Here is a 19,885-nt window from a genome sequence, read left to right on the forward strand (position 1 = left end):
TTCCTGGTGATAAACAAAGGTATTTTAAGTTAACACTCAGGCAACAGAAGCAGGATACTTGTAGATAGGCCATTCATTATATTTACTTTAAGCTACAGAAAACTTCCATTTAGTGATTAATCTGTAGCAAGAGCAATAGCATATAAAGATTAAAGTAAAAGAAATAGATCCAATATGGATTTATACTTGCTCTTTCTTATTACAGTTACATCAATTTTAATGTATATATATTTTTTAATATGGAATGCTTAACAAATTTGTGTAATGTTTGCACAGAGGCCATGATAATCTTCTCTGTATCATTCTAATTTTAGTATATGTGCTGCAAAAGTGGGCACAACTTTAGTGTATCTTTATAAAGAAGAAAAGCAGTGTGAAGAAATATAATTAATTAGGCATATATAGACTAGTATTTAAAGATCTTTAGAAGGCTAAGCAGAGAAATGTACAAGGTTTACACAGAGACATAAACATGTGCACATATGAAAATGTGCTTGTATTTGCAAATTATTAGGTGACTATCAGAGGCAGAGTGATTGAATCTAGAAATACCAGGAGATAGTAGTTTGAGATATGTAGGAGTTTTACTCTACTCTCTTTACTTCTGTTTGCATTCTAATTTTAATATTTATTTTTATCCATCATATTTTCAATTGTGAATTAAAAATTATATATCACATTAAAAATTTCATCTGTGAGGCAAATGAAATTGAATAAAGAGGATAGGCCACATAGCTTTAACTATTTTATCTAGCATAATAAACAGATGAAGATAAAGGATGAGATGCTGACCAACAATTAAATTAAAAATAAGAAAGAAATTAAAATAACTTCAAAAATTTATTAAAATTTAGTGTAATTGTATAAAAATTTCATTGACTATTTCAAAATGTATTATTTATTGACTACTTATTGTAAATTCATTCCACCTCTCCAGGTGAAGTGATAAACTAGACATTACACAGTTTATATTCTAGCAGAAAAAACTACAATTGTTTATGAACATACAGTTTGTACCTTAATTTAATTATCATAAATCCTTCAGAGAAAGGAAAGTTTGCATCATATTTATTAACACTTTTACATTTCAGAGAAATGCACCCTTATGTTAATTTCTTCATGAGACAAAATGCAATTACTTAATACCTGATCCACCTTTTTTTCCTCCAGAGCTTCTTCATAGCATTAGTCATCTCAGAATTTCTTAGACTATAGATTAATGGGTTCAACATAGGGGTTATGAATGTAAAAAACACATTCAATGATTTGTCAATGGGAAAGGTCTTAGCAGGTCTTACATGTATAAAAATACAGAGAACAAAGAAGCAGACAACCACGGTGATGTGGGAAACACAGGTCTGGAGGGCTTTCCACCTCCCTTCCTGACTCAGGTTCTTTAGAGAGTGCAAGATGACTTCATAGGAGATATGTAAGAGCAGAAACAGAATAATTCACATCATTCCTCCATTGGCCACAACTATAAGGCCAATGACATAAGCATCAGTGCAGTCAGTTCCAATAAGGGGTACATGTCACACAAAAAATGATCAATGACATTGGGGCCACAGAATGGAAGTCCATAAATAGTGCTAAATTGAATTACTGAGTGCAGAAAACCTCCAACAGAGGATAGCAACAGTAGTGCAACACACACCCTTTGCCTCATGATAACCAAATAATTCAAGGGCTTACAGATGGCCTCATAGCAGTCATAGGCTATTACCAAAAGAAGGAAGACTTCTGATCCACCAAAAAAGTGGTCTATAAATAGCTGAGTCATGCAAGATTCAAAGGATATAATGTTTTCCCCAAAAAGCAGGTCTGAAATTAATCTTAGGGTAAAGGAAGAGGAATAAGTGACATCCATAAATGATAAGCTAGCAAGAAAAAAGTACATTGATGCGTTCAGGGTGTTGTTGAGTTATAGTCATAATGATGAGCAGGTTGCCCACAACAGTAACAATATAGAAGAGCAAGAATATAACAAAAAGGACTTTTTGTTCTTTTGGATTCTGTGTGAGGCCCAAGAGGATGAAACAAGTCATATTGCTCCTTGGTTCCATCTAGTCTGTGCAGAGGTTGACTTCACATATTAGAAGCAGTTTGTCTATAAAACAGGGGAGAACATTTAAATGAATTATAAGTTTTATCTTTTTCATCCATTCAGTGAGATAATTTTATTAAATTTTACTGTCTGTAAAAGTGATTCTGATGTTAGCCATTTCCTATTACTTGGATCTCATCTTAAACATTACCTATAGGAAAGAATATCTATGATTATACTATTAATAGAAAAAAATTTCCCTATTATGTCTGTCATAGTACCATATTTGTTATCTTATATGTACTGAATAAGATTACAACTATTTTATTAAACTGGCTTACTATTTATTTTCTGACTCTATCATTGGAATATAAGACTGAATCATGAGGAAACTTTCATATGATGTTTTCCTTGTTTCATTAATTGTTATTTCATCAATCATAATTCCATTTGTGGCATAAAATAGGTCCCCTAAGTTTAAAAAATATATGTTTGGTCTTTTCTAGGGCCACTCCCATGGCATATGAAGGTTCCAAGGCTAGAGGTCTAATTGGAGCTGTTACTGCTGGCCTCTGCTAGAGCCACAGCAATGCAGGATCTGAGCAAAAATATAATAATTTGATAAATAAAAGTTATTAAATATAAATTGGCAATATTTTTTCTATATTTAACAAAATATAGGGCAGAATAAGTTGAGTATTAAATAAAACAAAAACAAAATTTGATAGGACAGGTGGTGAAATGTACAGTGAGTTAATTTTCACAGAAAAAAATAATTGAATTGATATTTTGCTCTTGGTTTTTAAAATGGTTCTAAAGCTGTTTTTTTCCATGTTACCTTTTTTCTGACCATAATTCTGTAATATAGTTTAGTAACATCTTGACACACACATGTAGTTTTTAAATGTTGTGGAAAATCCCAGTGATTTTAATTAAGCAAGTATCTGTCTTGGACATATTCCAGTTCTAAGACTTAATGATAAATGATGTTAGAATGGATAAAAGGTCCAGTTATCTTTGCCCCTTGTGGGAACAGTATAATATCTTTTTAAGATATCTTAATAATATCTTAAAAATGTTCAGTGTTCTGTGTTAGGCTTTATGCAATGTATTGAAAGAATGAGAGAAAGAAAGAAAAGAAAGAAAGAAAGAAAGAAAGAAAGAAAGAAAGAAAGAAAGAAAGAAAGAAAGAAAGAAAGAAAGAAAGAAAGGAAAACAGCAAAAGAATATAGCCTCTGAAAAACTCAAGTCAACTATTCTGGCCACACCCATACAAAAGAATGAGAAGAATAAATGATTGAACTGTATTTTTCTATTTTGAAGTTTGAGGAAAAGAAGTTATTTGAGATAAATCTTCCTGGAGAATTACTAGTTCCTACCTTGCCATGTAAACATAGGATTTGATCATCTTTCTGATAAATTATCCAAATATATTAAACTTCTGATTTTTTTTTGTAGCCACCCTGGTGTTTCCTTTAAACATTCTACAGTACAATTAAAATATCCTAGAAATAATCAGAAGACTCTATGGAGAAAATGAATGGATAGCTAAATGAACTAAAATATTTTTGCAAGAAAAATACAGTCTTTCAATCTTGGCTGTCATACTAGATGAATTACAGGTCTTTATGTATAATTTAAAAGGTGTCCTTTCAGATTGTGAACAAGAGTCCACAAGGTAAGACTACAAGTAAATATTGAAAACCACACTTTATAGTTCTGTGACTTTTTTCATTATGTTAAAAATAAATCATTTTGAAATAAATTAAACTTAGGTTCCAGTTCTCAAGTTTTATCTTTTACAATTGTGTGACCTCTGGAAGATTAGTGAGATATCCTGCACCTTCTTTCTTCAGCTATAAAATGGTCATTTTAGTTCTTATTACAGTAAGTGTTAAATATTAAATTGTCAGTGCTTTATTGGAATCCTCTGTAAGATTTTATAGCAGTTGAGTGAGAAAATTAAAGAAGATTCAAAGAGAATCATTTAGGCTGCTTCAAGATAACACATTGTTGGAGGGAGAATAAAACTGGAGAGACTTGGCAGGAGGCTATTGCAGAAAGCTGGGAAAAAATGGGGGTAGAAAATGATCAAATTTGTGGTATATTTTGAACATAGAGGCAACAGAATTTGTTAAAATTATAACAAATATGAGAACATGAAACGGAGTTCAAAATACTGTGAGGATTTTTTTTTGTCTGAAGCAATTATATTGAAGATTGTACCATTTAATGATATGGGGAACACTTTTTTATTACAGAAATTTTTAGATTTTCTGTAATAAAGACTAACTTGAAACCAAAATACAGTTGGCCAAAAATGAAGATGTTTTTGAAAAAGTTAAAATAGAGTAGAGATAGGGGCTGGAGATACAAAATTGAACTGCTTCGGTATTTATTGACCAAGACAATGAGGTATATCCAACTAAAGACACTCAGAAAGAAGTCTAGTGAGTTCTGTGACATTATGGGCAGTGACCTATTCATAGTTTGATCAACTCACAAAGATTATGTAAATTAAAGTGGGTCTCAAATATTACATATTTTCAACTTTATAAATTGTGTTTTTATGGAATTTCACCATCTTTTCTTGTTCATACAATTTTCCTTAAAACCTCAGCTAAAGCATTTCTTCCTCCAGGAAGACTTATCTGATTCCACTGTTATCCTTAGCCTTGTGTCATTTTTCTTGTAATGACACTTATTACACTGGCCTGGAATTGCGTGGTTCTTGATTATGTGTCATGTTACAAAGGGGAGAGATCTGTGCCTCATCAACTTTATAATCACAATGTCTGTGACACATTGGACTCAAAGAGATTCTACATAGTCATTATTTTAACTGAATGGATGAAAAAGATAAAACTTATAATTCATTTAAATGCTGAATCCATTCAGCAATTATCTGGTATATATGTAGAAAACTCTAAAAAATTAAAGAGAGCTTTTTTAAAGCATTCCTATGTTGCAAAGATGTGAGAATATGCGCTCTTTCCTGGCACCAGATTTTAATGAGAAATCTTTCAATGTTTCAATGCTGAATATGTCATGTCCTGCAGGTCTGTCATATATAGACTTTAATATATTCAGGTACATTCCTTTTGTACTCAATTTATTGTGAGTATTTTGTCATGAAATGATGTTGAATTTATGTGAATAATATAAATAGAAAAATTAAAAAATAATTCCATTTATAACAAGGATTAAAAAAATAGAATACTAAAGAAAAAATTAAACAAGGTTACAGAAGCCTTGTATACTAAAAACTGCAAAACTTTGCTGAAACATTGTAGAAGGCACACATAAGTGGAAAAACATTCATCAGATGGAATATTTAATATTATTTACATTATTTAATAACAATAATCCCTAAAATGATGTACAAATTCAATGTAAACCATATCAAAATCAGAAAAAAATATTTTTTGCAGAAATAGAAAAATATAAAATAAAATTTGTATGAAATCTCAAGGGATTCCAAATAGCCAAAGCAATCATACTCCATGATTTTAAAATATATTATGAAGCTATGGTAATCAAAACAGTGTGATGTTGGCATAGAAAACAGACAGACGGGGGGGAATGGCCAAGGTGATAGAGTAGAAAGACCCTGAACTCACTTCTCATTGGCATACCAAAATTACATCTATTTACAGAGCAACTATTGAGGACGACAATCTGACAAGCAGAAAACATCCTCTATGACTAAGGATGTAGAAGAAACTACAAGACAAGTAGAAGTGGTGGAGACATGGTATAGTAAAGTCTAATAGCCTGAGTATGTGTGAATCCCACAAATAGGAGAATAATGCAGTTGCAACGTTTCTCACAAAAGAGTGAGTAGACTCAAAAGCTCATTGAGCTACCTAGGCCAGGGGGGCTATATTGGAAAAGTGAGCCCCAAAAACATTTGGCTTTGAAAGCTAGTAGGGCATCCTTTTTTGAGAACCAAATGGCTGTGAGAAATAGAGACTCCAGCCTTAAATGTCACATACAAAATCACATACATCCTAAGACTGACTGCAAAATTTCAGATAAAGTAATTTGAAAGGAGACTGAGTGAAACCACTGACAAATCTTGGAGAGCCTCATGGAGAGCCAGGAGGAAATTGAACAAACTTTGGGTCATAGATGCTGGCAGTAGCCATTTTGGTGACATGTCCTAAAATAAGGACACAGGTGTTGGAAAGTGTAATATTGGAAATCATCCTACAATTTTTTATTTTTATTTATTATTATTATTTTTTATTACTCAAATGAATTTATCACATCTTTAGTTCTATAATGATCATCACAGCCCAATTTCACAGGATTTTCATCCCATAACCAAAGCACAACCCCCACCCTGCAAATTGTCTCCTCTGGAGACTATAAGTTTTTCAATATCTGTCACTCAGCATCTATTCTGCAAAGTTCAATCTGTCCCCTTTTCAGATTCCACATGTCAGTGAAAGCATTTGATGTTGGTGTCTCATTATATGGCTGATTTCACTTAGCATGATAATTTCTAGGTCCATTCATGTTGCTAAAAATGCCAGTATTTCATTCATTTTAATGGCTGAGAAATATTCCATTGTGTATATGTACCACTTCTTCTTGATCCACTCCTCTGTTGATGGACATTTAGGCTGTTTCCATGTCTTGGCTATTGAAAAGAGTGCTGCAATGAACATCAGAGTACATGTGTCTTTGCAAGTCATGGTTTTCTCTGGATAGATGCCCAGGAGTGGGATTGCTAGATCAAATGGTAGCTCTATTTTTAGTTTTCTGAGGAATCTCCATACTGTTTTCCACAGTGGTTGCACCAATTTAGGATCTCACCAACAGTGTACTAGGGTTCCTTTTTCTGAACACCCTCTCCAGCACTTATTGCTTGTAGACTTTTGGATGATGGCCATTCTGGCTGGTGTGAAGTGGTACATCATAGGGGTTTTGATTTGCATTTCTCTAGTCCTGAGTGATGTTGAACATCTTTTCATGTGTTTTTTGGCCATATGTATATCTTCTTTGGAGAACTGTCTGTTTAGATCTTCTGCCCATTTTCTGATGGGGTTATTTGGGGTTTTTTTTGTTGTTATGGAGCTGCAGAAAGTGTTTATAAAATTTGGAGATTAATCCCTTTTCAGTTGATTCATTGGCAAAGATTTTCTCCCATTCTGTGGGTTGTCTTTTTGTTTTGTTTAGGGTTTCCTTTGCTGTGCAGAAACTTTTACGTTTAATTAAGTCCCATTTGTTTTTGTTCCTAATGTCATTACTCTAAAAGGTGGATCTGAAAAGATGTTGCTGTCATTTTTGTTGGAGTGTTTGGCCTATGTTTTCCTCTAAGAGTTTTAGAGTATCTGGTCTTATATCTAGGCCTTTAATCCATTTTGAGTTTCTTCTTATGTATGGCATTAGGGAGTGTTCCAATTTCATTCTTTTCCATGTGGCTGTCCAGTTTTCCCAGCACCACTTATTGACAAACTGTCCTTTCTCCATTGTATATTACTGCCTCCTTTGTCCTAGATTAGTTGGCTGTTGGTGCATGGATTTAATTCTGGGCTTTCTATCCTGTTCCACTTATCTATATTTCTGTCTTTGTGCCAGTAGCATACGGTTTTGATGATTGTTGCTTTGTAGTAGAGTCTGAAGTCCAGGAGCCTGATTCTCCCATCTCCATTTTTCTTTTTCAGGATGTCTTTTGCTATCCTGGGTCTGTTGTGCTTCCAAACAAACTTTAAAATATTTTGTTAAAGTTCTGTGAGGAATGTCCAAGGTAATTTGATAGAGATTGCATGGAAATGTAGATTGCCTTAGGTAGTATAGTCATTTGGAAAATATTAACTCTTCCAATCCATGAGCATAGTGTATCTTCCCAACTAGTTGTGTCATCTTTGATTTCTTTCATCAATATCTTATAATTTTCAGAGTACAGGTCTTCTGTCTCTTTAGGTATGTTTTTTTTTTTTTTCTCTTGGATGTGATGGTAAACGGGATTGCTTCCTAATTTCTCTTTCTTCACTTTCATTGTTAGTGTATAGAAATGCCATCAATTTCGTTTTTTTTGGGGGGGAATCATTTTTTTGATTTGTTTGTTTTCTTTTGTTTTTTAGATTTTTTTTCCCTAGCTGTACAGCATGGGGATGAAGTTATTCTTACATGTATATATTTTTTCTCCCACCCTTAGTTCTGTTGCAATATGAGTATCTAAACATAATTCTCAATGCTACTCAGCAGGATCTCCTTGTAAATCTATTCCAAGTTGTATCTGATAACCCCAAGCTACCGATCCCTCCCACTCCCTCCCTCTCCCATCAGGCAGCCACAAGTCTTTTCTCCAAGTCCATGATTTTCTTTTCTGTGGAGATGTTCATTTGTGCTGGATATTAGATTCCAGTTATAAGTGATATCATATGGTATTTGTCTTTGTCTTTCTGGCTCATTTCACTCAGGATGAGTCTCTAGTTCCATGCATGTGGCTGCAAATGGCATTATGTCATTCTTTTTATGGCTGAGTAGTATTCCATTGTGTATATATACCACCTCTTCCAAATCCAATCATCTGTTGATGCACATCTGGGTTGTTTCCATGTCCTGGCTATTGTGAATAGTGCTGCAATGAACATGTGGCTGCATGTTCTCTTTTAAGTAGTGTTTTGTCCGGATATATGCCCAAGAGTGGGATTGCAGGGTCATATGGAAGTTCTATGTATAGGTTTCTAAGGTATCTCCAAACTGTTCTCCAGAGTGGCTGTACCAGTTTCCATTCCCACCAACAGTGCAGGAGGGTTTCCTTTTCTCCACAGCCCCTCCAGCACTTGTTATTTGTGGAGTTATTAATGATGGTCATTCCGACTGGTGTGAGGGGGTATCTCGTGGTAGTTTTGATTTGCATTTCTCTTCTAATCAACGATGTTGAGCATGTTTTCATGTGTTTGCTGGCCATCTGTATATCCTCCTTGGAGAACAGTCTATTCAGGTCTTCTGCCCATTTTTCCATTGATTGATTGGTTTTTTTGCTGTTGAGTTGTATAAGCTGCTTATATATTCTGGAGATTAAGCCCTTGTCCGTTGCATCGTTTGAAACTCTTTTCTCCCATTCTGTAAGTTGTCTTTTGGGTTTCTTTTGGGTTTCCTTTGCTGTGCAAAAGTTTTTCAGTTTGATTAGGTCCCATGGGTTTATTTTTGCTCTAACTTCTATTGCTTTGGGAGACTGACCTGAGAAAACATTCATGAGGTTGATGTCAGAGAGTGTTTTGCCTATGTTCTCTTCTAGGAGTTTGATGGTGCCCTGTCTTATATTTAAGGCTTGAAGCCATTTTGAGTTTATTTTTGTGCATGGTGTGAGGGTGTGTTCTAACTCCATTGCTTTGCATGCAGCTGTCCAGGTTTCCCAGCAATGCTTGCTGAATAGAGTTTCTTCTTCCCATTTTATGTTCTTGCCTCCCTTGTCAAAGATTAATTGACCATAGGTGTCAGGGTTTATTTCCAGGTTCTCTATTCTGATCCATTGGTCTGTCTGTCTTTTTTGATACCAGTACCACACGGTTTTGATGACTGTGGCTTTGTAGTATTTCTTGAAGTCTGGGAGAGTTATGCCTCCTGCTTGGTTTTTGTTTCTCAGGATTGCTTTGGCGATTCTGGGTCTTTTGTGGTTCCATATAAATGTTTGGTTTGTTTGTTGTAGTTCTGTGAAAAATGTCCTGGGTAATTTGATAGGGATTGCATTGAATCTGTAGATTGCTTTGGGTAGGGTAGTATGGCCATTTTTACAATGTTGAATCATGGACTTGGAGAATAGACTTATGGCTGCCTGATGGGAGAGGGAGGGAGGGGGAGGGATCGGTAGCTTGGGGTTATCAGATACAACTTAGAATAGATTTACAAGGAGATCCTGCTGAGTAGCATTGAGAACTATGTTTAGATACTCATGTTGCTACAGAACAAAGTGTGGGGAAGAAAAATGTAATGTATACATGTAAGGATAATGTGATCCCCTTGCTCTGCAGTGGGAAAAAATAAATAAAAATAATAGTAATAAATGAAAAAAGGTACACCAAGAAAAAGTTAACAAAAATTTCTCTCTATCCCTCATTGTTTCTTTACAGCCAAGAAAATATATGTTAATATTGACTTCCTCTGCTTTTAATTTTTAGACTCCTACCCCTTTCTCTTTTGTGAAAAATAATTTATATACTTGATTTTACCTGTCTTTGGAAATTGCTCATGTTATAGGGATTCTTCCTATGTACATAATTAAATTTGTTTTTTTCTATTTTTAAAATGTTTCATATCAATTTAATTTTATATCTGCCTACAGAACATGAGGGTGGAATTAATTTTTTTCCATCCTCAAAACCTCATTACTTCTAAAAAGGTCACCTCCAGAATGGAGGCTTCCAGACATCTCTAATTGTCATATTCTCTGCCTGCTATATTTTCCTAACACAACATGCATCTTTTTATATTTGAGGATAAATTTCTCCATTCAATGAAGACTTTTTTACATTAGATTTGGAAATGTTCATTGGATTTAATACCCATTGTTTTTACTTCATGATAATTTTGAGAATAGAATTAATTATTTGGTACTTAATTAATGTTGGGTACTTCAAATAGACAAGATTCATTGGTATGGAAACTACATAATGTATTTTGTATTAAGTGCTTAATACAAAGCACTTAATGTTCCAAATTCACTTAGTAAACACACAAAGAATTTAAGTATATCAAATTATTGTTTGAATGAAAGAATGAAGCAAAATATTGGGATCATAAGAAAGGTTACCTCTACAAAGAAGGAAGTAACATATATAAATTCTAGACACATAATGAAGTATGACATATTTGGGTAATTGCAACCTTTCTTAAGATTGGGCTTTAGAATAAATATCTGTTTTATCAATTAAAGTATTTGAAACATTATTTCTCTTGTATCATGCAAAATATTTTTACAGATACAATAAACACAATGTGTATGTGTGTGTGTAGTATAAATATTTAAAACTACCCTTTGAGTTTCAGTTTTTCCAGGGCCTCTTTCACCTCCTTGTTCCTTAAGGTATAAATCAGAGTGTTTAACATGAGAATCACAAGGCTGTAAAACAGTGAGGTCATTTTGTCTTGATCTAGAGAGTAGGAAGAAATTGGCCTGAAACAAGTGAAGAATATAGTTGCCTGAAAAATTGCAATAGTTAGGTGTGAAGTATAGTGGAGAAAGCTTTGGATCACTCTTCAGCTGAGCTGATCTTCAAAATGGAGAGAATAATACAACTATAAGAGACAAGGACTCCTGAAATGTAGCTCAGTACAATGAAGCCAAAAATGGTGAATATCACTAACTCATTGACCTGTGTTTCTGAGCAAGATGGCAATAGGAGAGGAGGAATATCACAGAAGAAATGGTTAATGCAATTTGACCAACAGAAGCATAAGCATAATGCTACTGTTGTGTGTATCAAAGCATACACTATTCCCACCATGTAAACTCCAGCCATGAGCAGGGAGCAAATTCTCCTACATATGCTGACTGTATAGAGCAAGGGTTGCTAATGGACTTGTACTGATCAGAGGCCATCACTGCCAGCAGTAGACACTCAGAATCTGCAAAGATGTAGAAGATCAAGAATTGTAGAGCACAGCCATAGAAGTGGATTGACTTGTTATTGGCAATTAGGTCCACCATCATCTTGGGCCCAATTGCTGTGGAATAGCAGAGGTCACAGAAAGAGAGGTGGCTGAGGAAAATGTACATAGGTGTGTGCAGCTGGGGATCCATTTGAACTAAAGTCATCATTCCAAGGTTTGCCAGAAGATTAATGAGGTAAACAAGTAGAAATGTGGTAAAAAGTGTCCTTTGTTCTCCAGGTTATTAGTAATTCCTAGGAAAATAAATTGTCAAGGAGGAGCTATTTCCTCTATCACTTCTCTGTTCTTGTCTAAATTTCTGAGAAAATGATCAAGAAAATGACACATGCATGTGTAGCATTTCTGTACCTCTGCAAAATATCATAGGGCAGAATTTGATTTCTTTCATTCAGTGCATTTTTATATTTAGAAAATTATCCAATCTTGTGTCCACTTATTAAAGAGGCCTTGCTATCTATTCCCTAATAGCAAAAATTATCTGAGAAAGGACATTATGAAACTTAGATGAGAATCTAAATGTCACTCATGAGGTATGTTACTTTCTACAGCTCTTCTCTATCTTTGCTTGCCTTTCCTCAGGGAGTAAATATGGATGGATTTACCTCTCCAGTCCTCTTCAAAATCATATGGAAGATTTTGTTATAGATACCAGGCTCTTAAGTTATAGGACTAAACTTTTTCTATGTATGAAAATATTCACATGGATAGAAAAAAATGTTTACAATTTTTGTTTCTCAAAAATATGATTGATTTAAGAATTTTTTTTCCTAATTTTAGAAACAGTGATAAATTAAAAATATTTTCAGTAATAAATTAAAAAATGTCAAATATTTCACTGGTTTTTGTTTGTGTTTAATTCAGTATTTGGTGAGCCACAAAATAAGTATTATTGTATTATTGACCTGTTTTCTCAAAGTTTATTATTGCTTTTCCACAATACACTTTACCTCTTTGTGGAGTGGTTATTGTCAAAACAGTCTCTTTCCTAGTGGAAGAAAAGAGCTAAGAGAAATTGAAAACAACAGAGTTTACCACACATGTTTACATGACTTTAGATTTTAAATAGTGGTTTTTGTTATAAAATAGAAATGATGAGCAGCCATACATGCTTATAAGACACATAGACTGCTCTCCCTTGTGATTTACCCTAGTATTTACCCTAGTGTCATGTGTTTGCATGTGTACATACTTTTACTATATAAGAGTATAGAATGTAAATAGTGGACTTTTTCCATAGAACTAAGTAAATATATTAAATGGTTCATATGAAGATGAATTCAACACATTTTTATTTTAATGTGGTACCTACAATAAAACAAAACATAGCTTAAATTAGCACATACATTTGCTCAATAATAAATAGAGAAAAGTCTTTCCTATGAACCAAGAGCAAAATAAAATAAATAAAATGTTATATTGTGGATATTAACATGTTTTGACAGATTCTTCCTGTTCTGAGAAGAAATTATAGTTGTTAGTCATTAAATACAAAATTTAATGAGTGAGCAGGTATAGGCATAAGATGCTTTATTCGTGAATCTCTCTCTCTCTCTTTTTTCTCAGAAAGGTAAGTTTTGCTCCCACATTTAAAATAGGACATTTAAACCTAACTGAGATAAGGAGGGCTTGAGTTCATGAACAATAGGCAGATGACCTTTCATTTTACCAGGCACTTTGGGACTTAAATCTCTGAAGTTACAATTGCCCTTAGGCTTTGATGTTATGCAAACACTCCATTAATTATAGTTCTGCTTCTGTATGTTCTCCCTCTGCATTCAGAAACAAATTAGCATAGGCTGATCATTTAGCCTTCACAATTGTCACCAAATTGATCTATGTTAGGAAGAAAACTGCAAATTGTTTTTATGGTTTATTTCACAGTTAACCTCTTTCAACATCCTCTTTCTCTAGTCAGAAGAAATCTAATGAAACTCAAACAGATCCCTGCTTAATCTTCTCTAACTCCTTTTAATTGTGCTTTTGAAACCGTCTCCTTCACTTCCTCATTTAGGAGAGTTACTACATTTTGATCATAATTTTAATTGAAATATAATACATGTACCATAAAAGTCAAAGATCTAATGCATAGAGTTATTTGGATTTAATACATTTCATACCAATATATACTTTGAGAATATTTTGATCACTGCAATAAAGAAACTGATACCTATTTCCTGTCACTCCCCTCCTCCCCTCCCCCAGCCCTGGAAACCACTATTTTACTTTCTGATTCTAAGTAGTTTCCTCTTCAGTCATCTCATATAAACAGAATCAACCAATATGGGTCTATTTGCTGTAAGGCTTCTTTGGTAGAATATTTTCAAAGATCATTCATGTTGTAGAATGTGTTAGATTTTTGTTTCATTAAAGGGTAGAATAATATTTCATTTTATGCATATAATGCACTTTATTGATCTGTTATTTCATTGGATGAATGCTGTTTCTACCCTTTGTTATGAATAATGATTCTATATGTTTCTGGTCAATACTACCTTTCAACTCTGCTTTCATCGTCACACATGTCTAACCCCCATCCTCCAACTGAAAGGCCAGTCAAGTGAAAATCCCCCTCGTCCGGACTCGGAAGAGGCAACACCCCAAATCACTCACGAGAAGCGGTCTTGATGCAAACAGCAAGAGGATTTTTATTCCGAGCGCGCTGGGGCCCACAGTCGTACGCCACGCAGGGGTAGAGGACTGCGGCCCCGAGTGTGGAGTCGCGACAGCTTTTATGGGGTTCACAACAAAGCCCGCGCTTTTACAAACTAATCATTTTAAAATATCACAAACCAGTCAATTCAAAACTTCGAGAGCCCGCGCTTTGTGGACCAATTAATTTTAAGTTGTTCTGGAGTTACGTGTTTGTGCCTGTCCCTGGGTGGGGGAGACATATTGTCGCCAAGATATATTTATCAGGATTTTCAACATTTTGTGGAGCAACCGATCTTACTGGGGTCGGTTAGGCGATTAACTTCTCCTCTTTTTATCTTATGCAAGCAGCTTTACAGAAGCCAAACAAGCAGTTAGGAACCCTTTTTCCTGTTATCTCAAGCAGTTTCAAGAAGTTTCATGCATAGAGGCACATACTCAGGGGCCTGTTTTTCCCCTTCCACATAGTTTTGTACAGAACAGAAAGCAAGCCCTAAAACAGCAAAAAGTATGATCTTTTACCTATAGGGAACAGGGTCTGGAACTCGAGGGCATTTAGAGCTTCTTATTAACTTCCTGGGTTCTGGGAGGGTCAGGTTGCATTTTCATCCTTTCACAACCACATATTCAAGGAAAGTTAATTGACTTTTAATGTCTTTAATTTGTAATTTAAAATAATTAAATGTCTTTGAAGTTCCTATTATGGTTCAGTGGTTAACAAACCTGATTGGCATCCATGAGGATGCAGGTTTGATCCCTCGCCTAGCTCAGGGGGTTAAGGATCTGGTACTGCCATGAGCTCTGGTGTAGCCCTCAGAGGTAGCTTTGATCCTGCATTGCTGTTACCCTAGGCTGGTGGCTGCAGCTCCAATTGGACCCCTGGCCTGGGAACCTCCATATGCTGTGGGTGCAGCCCTGAAACAAGAGATAGACAAAAAAAATTAAATGTCTTTAATTTTTCTTTAAATATCCACCTCATTATTTCATAGTAAACTCTTCTCTGATTTATATTTATTCATTTCAGAATGTCTCTGCTACTTTTAAGCCTCAGGATTAAGATCAATGTTTATTTTGTATTTTCTAAACTCCATGGTAAAATGATTTGTAAAAGTGGTGCTTTATAAATATTAATTGGTAAATATTTCTGTCAATTAAAATGGAGAATTGTGTACAAAAAATAGAAATATTCTATTTGGAGATTTTTCTACTGATACAACTCATATTTACAAAGATGATTCACTTAAGACTGTGCATAGGTGATGATTTTTCTAAATCAGCAGTTACTTTTTTCGATCTTTTTATCTTTTTAGGACCACATGCACAGTATATGGAGCTTCCCAGGCTAGGAGTCCAATCAGAGCTGTAGCTGCTGGACTATGCCATAACCACAGCAATGTGGGATATGAGCCATGTCTACAACATACACCACGGATCACAACAATGCTGAGTCATTAACCCACTGAGCGAGGCCAGGGTTCAAACTAATGTTCCCATGGATGTTAGTTGGGATTTGTTAACCACTGAGCCACAATGGAAATGTCCATATTTTTTCTTAAAATAAGTCACTTGCCATTATCCATATCAGTTCTATGTAAAATTATAAAATACCAGAATATTCCTTTTAGGGTCTTCCTCTAATCCTCTTCAGCATATAGCAATGGAATTCTTTATTCTCCTAAAACTTTGGCCTACCATCTTGGTATCTACTGTGATTGGACTACTTCTCAGAGCTCCAGAACAAATCCTCCTTTCACAATGATCTGAATGATGAAAACATCTGTCACTATCCCTTCTACATGTGTACTTTTCAAGTACTGACAATTACAAAGTGATTTTGTAAGTATGTGCACGACAAAAGGTAAAAGAGATGTATGGATGTTCATAGATTTGATTAAAATATTAAAACTGTTAATAAATAAACCCAGAATTAAAAGTTACAGAGCTCTACAAGGGGCTAATGATAGTTTGGGAAGATTAAAGATAGCTATACACATTCTAAACATTTTCCTTACAGATGCAGTGCCTAGTTACCCTCCCTTTGAGTTCTACTTTAGCTGTTTTGACCAACAGAAATCATCAGAATTGTAAGTAACTTCTGGGTCTAGCCTTTAAGAAGACAATGTCTGAAACCCATGAGGTACCATGTAGGAAGTCCAACCAACCTGAGTAAACCATGTGGCAGGTTCAGATATTATGTGGAGTGAGAAGGGGAAAATCTGAGGCAATCTCTTAATCACTCTTATCCTGTGCCAGATATGAGTGACCTTACAGTCTAACCAATCATTCCTCTAAATACTTCATGTGACCTCAGTCAATATGAAAAAGAACAAAATAATGAGTCAATGGTCATTATTTTAAGTCATTTAGTCATTATTTATGTAACAAAAGATAACTAGAACAGTGTTGGTAAACACATCAGAGAGAATATTTTGGGAATGTTTATTTTTACTTTTATGTATATAGCAATGGAATTCTTTATTCTCCTAAAACCCCCCAAAATGAAGAAAATTGTTGAAAACCTTGTATCTGACAAAGAACATATGTCCCAAATATATGAAGAGTTCTCAATAATAAGAAGAAAACAAACAATATAAATTAAGCAAAGGATTGAACATACATTCCCACCAAAAAAAATGTATAAATTGCAAGGTCAGATATAATAGTTTATTCAGCTTCCTTATTTATTAGGGCAATGACCATAAACTTACAGCAACAGCTAAAGGGCCTAAAATTAAAAATACTGATCATACCTAACTTCCCTTTCATCTGAATTCTCATTTGGAATTTAACAGGAACACAGATTTTCATCTATGTTTGTGTTACTTTTCTGATTTTTTTTGAATTTTTTTCTTGTTTGTCTACCTTTTTTCTTCTCTGAAAAGCTAGGAAACTCATCAAGCTGGAATTTATGTAATAAGTACCTTTTTAGATACTTTGGAAAAATGTTTCATAGGGACAATGAGGCCTTTTTGTATGTCATGATCATTCTTGGTGTGATAATCCCAATACCAAAATACCAACTCTACTCCTGGGGAGACATTGTTGAGGCAAAACTCAAAACACATAATTAATTGCTAATAATTTTCCACCACTTAAAATCAAGAAATTGATGCATTTGTGTTACAAAAAAGTTTCCCTGTCATTATTGATCTCTCTGGTACACATCTGATGTGTAGAATTGTCCTTGATCACTTAATTTTATTCCTATCCAATGTATTTGTTTCCCTCAGGTGCTTTCTTTTCCTGTGGGATGCAAAATTCCCTTGTGTTATGTTTTATTCTGACAGAACCAAGCTTTAGCTTCTTAACACAGTTTCTCCTCAATACAATGTAGACAGCATCCCTTCAAACTCCCCCCACCAAACAATTTGAAACCTGAGTTTGGATAGCTATATTATCATTCTAAGGTGGATAAGCTAAACTATTTCCTAATTGGGATTTGAGTTTTCATTAAAATTGGAGAATGGGATTTATGTTTTCATTAAAAATGGAGATCTTAAAGAACTGAAAAACATGTCTTCTGGAGAAAATGTATTCTTCAGATACAAGCCAAGTGAGAAAAAAAAATCTATGTGTAAGGATTTCCTGGTGCACCTGGTGACACTAAAATTCTGTGCATGCAAAAGGCTGCCAAAAAGATTACTTTCTCCTCAATCCTGGAGTATTACCATATAGATTTCACTGCATGACAGCAAGATCATTATGTCTCATATCTGCTTGGAGAATGACTGGGAATGTCCATGGGTGGATAAAGATAGTGTTGTTCCACAAGAAAGGAAGCTCTTTTAATAACATAAAGATTAATCATAGGATGATATACGATATGAAATTATTCACTACATCATTTTCACAAATATATAATCAACACTCATTTTGTACAATAAACTATTAGTTTAAAAAATTAAAAAAAATTCATGCAATTGGATAATGAACATACTTTGTTTATGCACACTTTTTAGACTTTAAGACACATATAGAAAACTTTTATTGCACATACTCCCTCCTCAATTCAGGCCTCAACCACCCCACCTTTCTGTGCAGGCTGGGAGCCCAGTCCACCATAGGAGGCAGGAGGTACAATGAGTTGTGAGGGGCAGGGTGGGCCTCAGTAGTGCTAGCACTGATGACCTGAAGCCAGTGGAAAACAAGGGAAGAAAACATGAGCTAGAAGTACTACATGGGGCTCATCAATGTGATGGAACAGGAGTCTGGCCAAGGCTCCCTGCCCATGTTCCACATCCACAGCAGGTACTAAGGGCTCAACTCACCCAAGGACTAGTTCAGGGGTCAGGTGCTAGCATCGCTGCCAATCCATGGACTTGCTGATCCTCTGGGTTGTGATGGTCAAACATGGTTCTTTGTCCCTCCAAACACCAAACAGTGTATTGCCTTGCTGCAGAAGGGAAATTGCATGTTTAAAAAGAAAATATCATGGGGCTTCTTTCCACAATGCAGTTGCTATAGTCATCTACCATAATAAATCCAAAGAGGAGCCAGTCACCATGACTCATCCAGGCACTGGAAATATATATTATTGCTGTCATGATTACAGAATTGAGGGGTAAAGATATTTTGAGTTATCTGGAGAAAAACATCTTTGTACAAATAACAATAGCTGTTGGAACTTGAATGCTGAAGGAGAACTTCAGCCATGGCTCTCTAGTCCTCGTGTCACTATCCTTTACTGCTTTGATGATTATTTCTTCAGAATGGCTTATATTCTACTTCATTCAGAAGATCAGGTACACAAATGCCTGAGACAGGAACCTGCATCATCTTGGAGATACAGCCAAGAAAGCCATAAGCAGACTGATGACCAGAATAGTCAAAAAAGGTGATAAGGAAACAGATCTAGACTTTGATCACTGTGGAGTCTTCAGACAGAGCTATAAGCAGAATGATGTCTGGATTCTCCCTGCACAGAATTTCCACAAATCCTGTGTTGTTCTCTGGCTTAGTGAACATTGTACCAGTCCTATATGCAGACAATATCTTTAAAGCCCTGGAAATTCTGTCAAATTTTCCATGTACAGATAATGTACCACTTGATATGGAAAGGTTCACCAGAACCCAAGCAGTTAACCAAAGATCAGCCCTAGGTGACCTTATCAGTGACAACTCCTTTGGACTGGAGCCACTTCAAAATTTGGGGATCTCTTCTCTTCCTCAGGATGGGGAGTTCACTCCTAGAATGGGAGAGATCAACATCACAGTAACAAAATAATGGTTTATTATTGCCAGTTTTGGCCTTCTCAGTGCTCTCAGGCTCTGCTAAGTGATCATCAGAACTATAGCCAACTCGAATGCTAATGATGTAGAACTGTTTTGAAGAAGGAAAAAACTGCTTTCTGACAGATTACCTTGTAGGAAAAAATAACGTATTTTTGTGCATCATTTACCAGGCATGCCACTCAAGCATTTATTTTTAGTACATTTTATTTTTTCATAAAATTGCTAATGCCAGAGCATTACATTAAAAATAAATAATAAAATTAAAAAAGAAAAAAACCTTGCATCTGTTAAAGTATATTGCAAGGAAATTTTCAGGCATGAAAGATTCCTGCT

At 34.9% G+C, this 19,885-nt stretch overlaps 1 non-coding gene and 3 pseudogenes across 1 annotated transcript; 1 reads left to right on the forward strand and 3 right to left on the reverse strand.

Moving 5' to 3' along the window:
• Nucleotides 1-233: 233 nt before the first annotated feature.
• Nucleotides 234-338, reverse strand: LOC146399011 (U6 spliceosomal RNA). The gene has a single exon (XR_014818492.1). It is a non-coding gene; the product is annotated as a U6 spliceosomal RNA (small nuclear RNA).
• An 801-nt stretch (nt 339-1,139) lies between these two features.
• LOC106505230 (olfactory receptor 4A47-like) lies at nt 1,140-2,063 on the reverse strand (annotated as a pseudogene).
• Nucleotides 2,064-11,029: 8,966 nt separating this feature from the next.
• LOC106504600 (olfactory receptor 5W2-like) lies at nt 11,030-11,911 on the reverse strand (annotated as a pseudogene).
• A 6,488-nt stretch (nt 11,912-18,399) lies between these two features.
• On the forward strand, nt 18,400-19,649 carry LOC100526129 (E3 ubiquitin-protein ligase RNF130 pseudogene; annotated as a pseudogene).
• The last annotated feature ends 236 nt before the right edge of the window (nt 19,650-19,885 follow it).

Source organism: Sus scrofa, chromosome 10 (assembly GCF_054392235.1).
Source record: "Sus scrofa isolate SSC_HxYL_T2T_F1_AM1 chromosome 10, Sscrofa_HxYL_maternal_Yorkshire_Landrace_v2.0, whole genome shotgun sequence".
In the NCBI taxonomy this organism is placed as follows: domain Eukaryota; kingdom Metazoa; phylum Chordata; class Mammalia; order Artiodactyla; family Suidae; genus Sus; species Sus scrofa.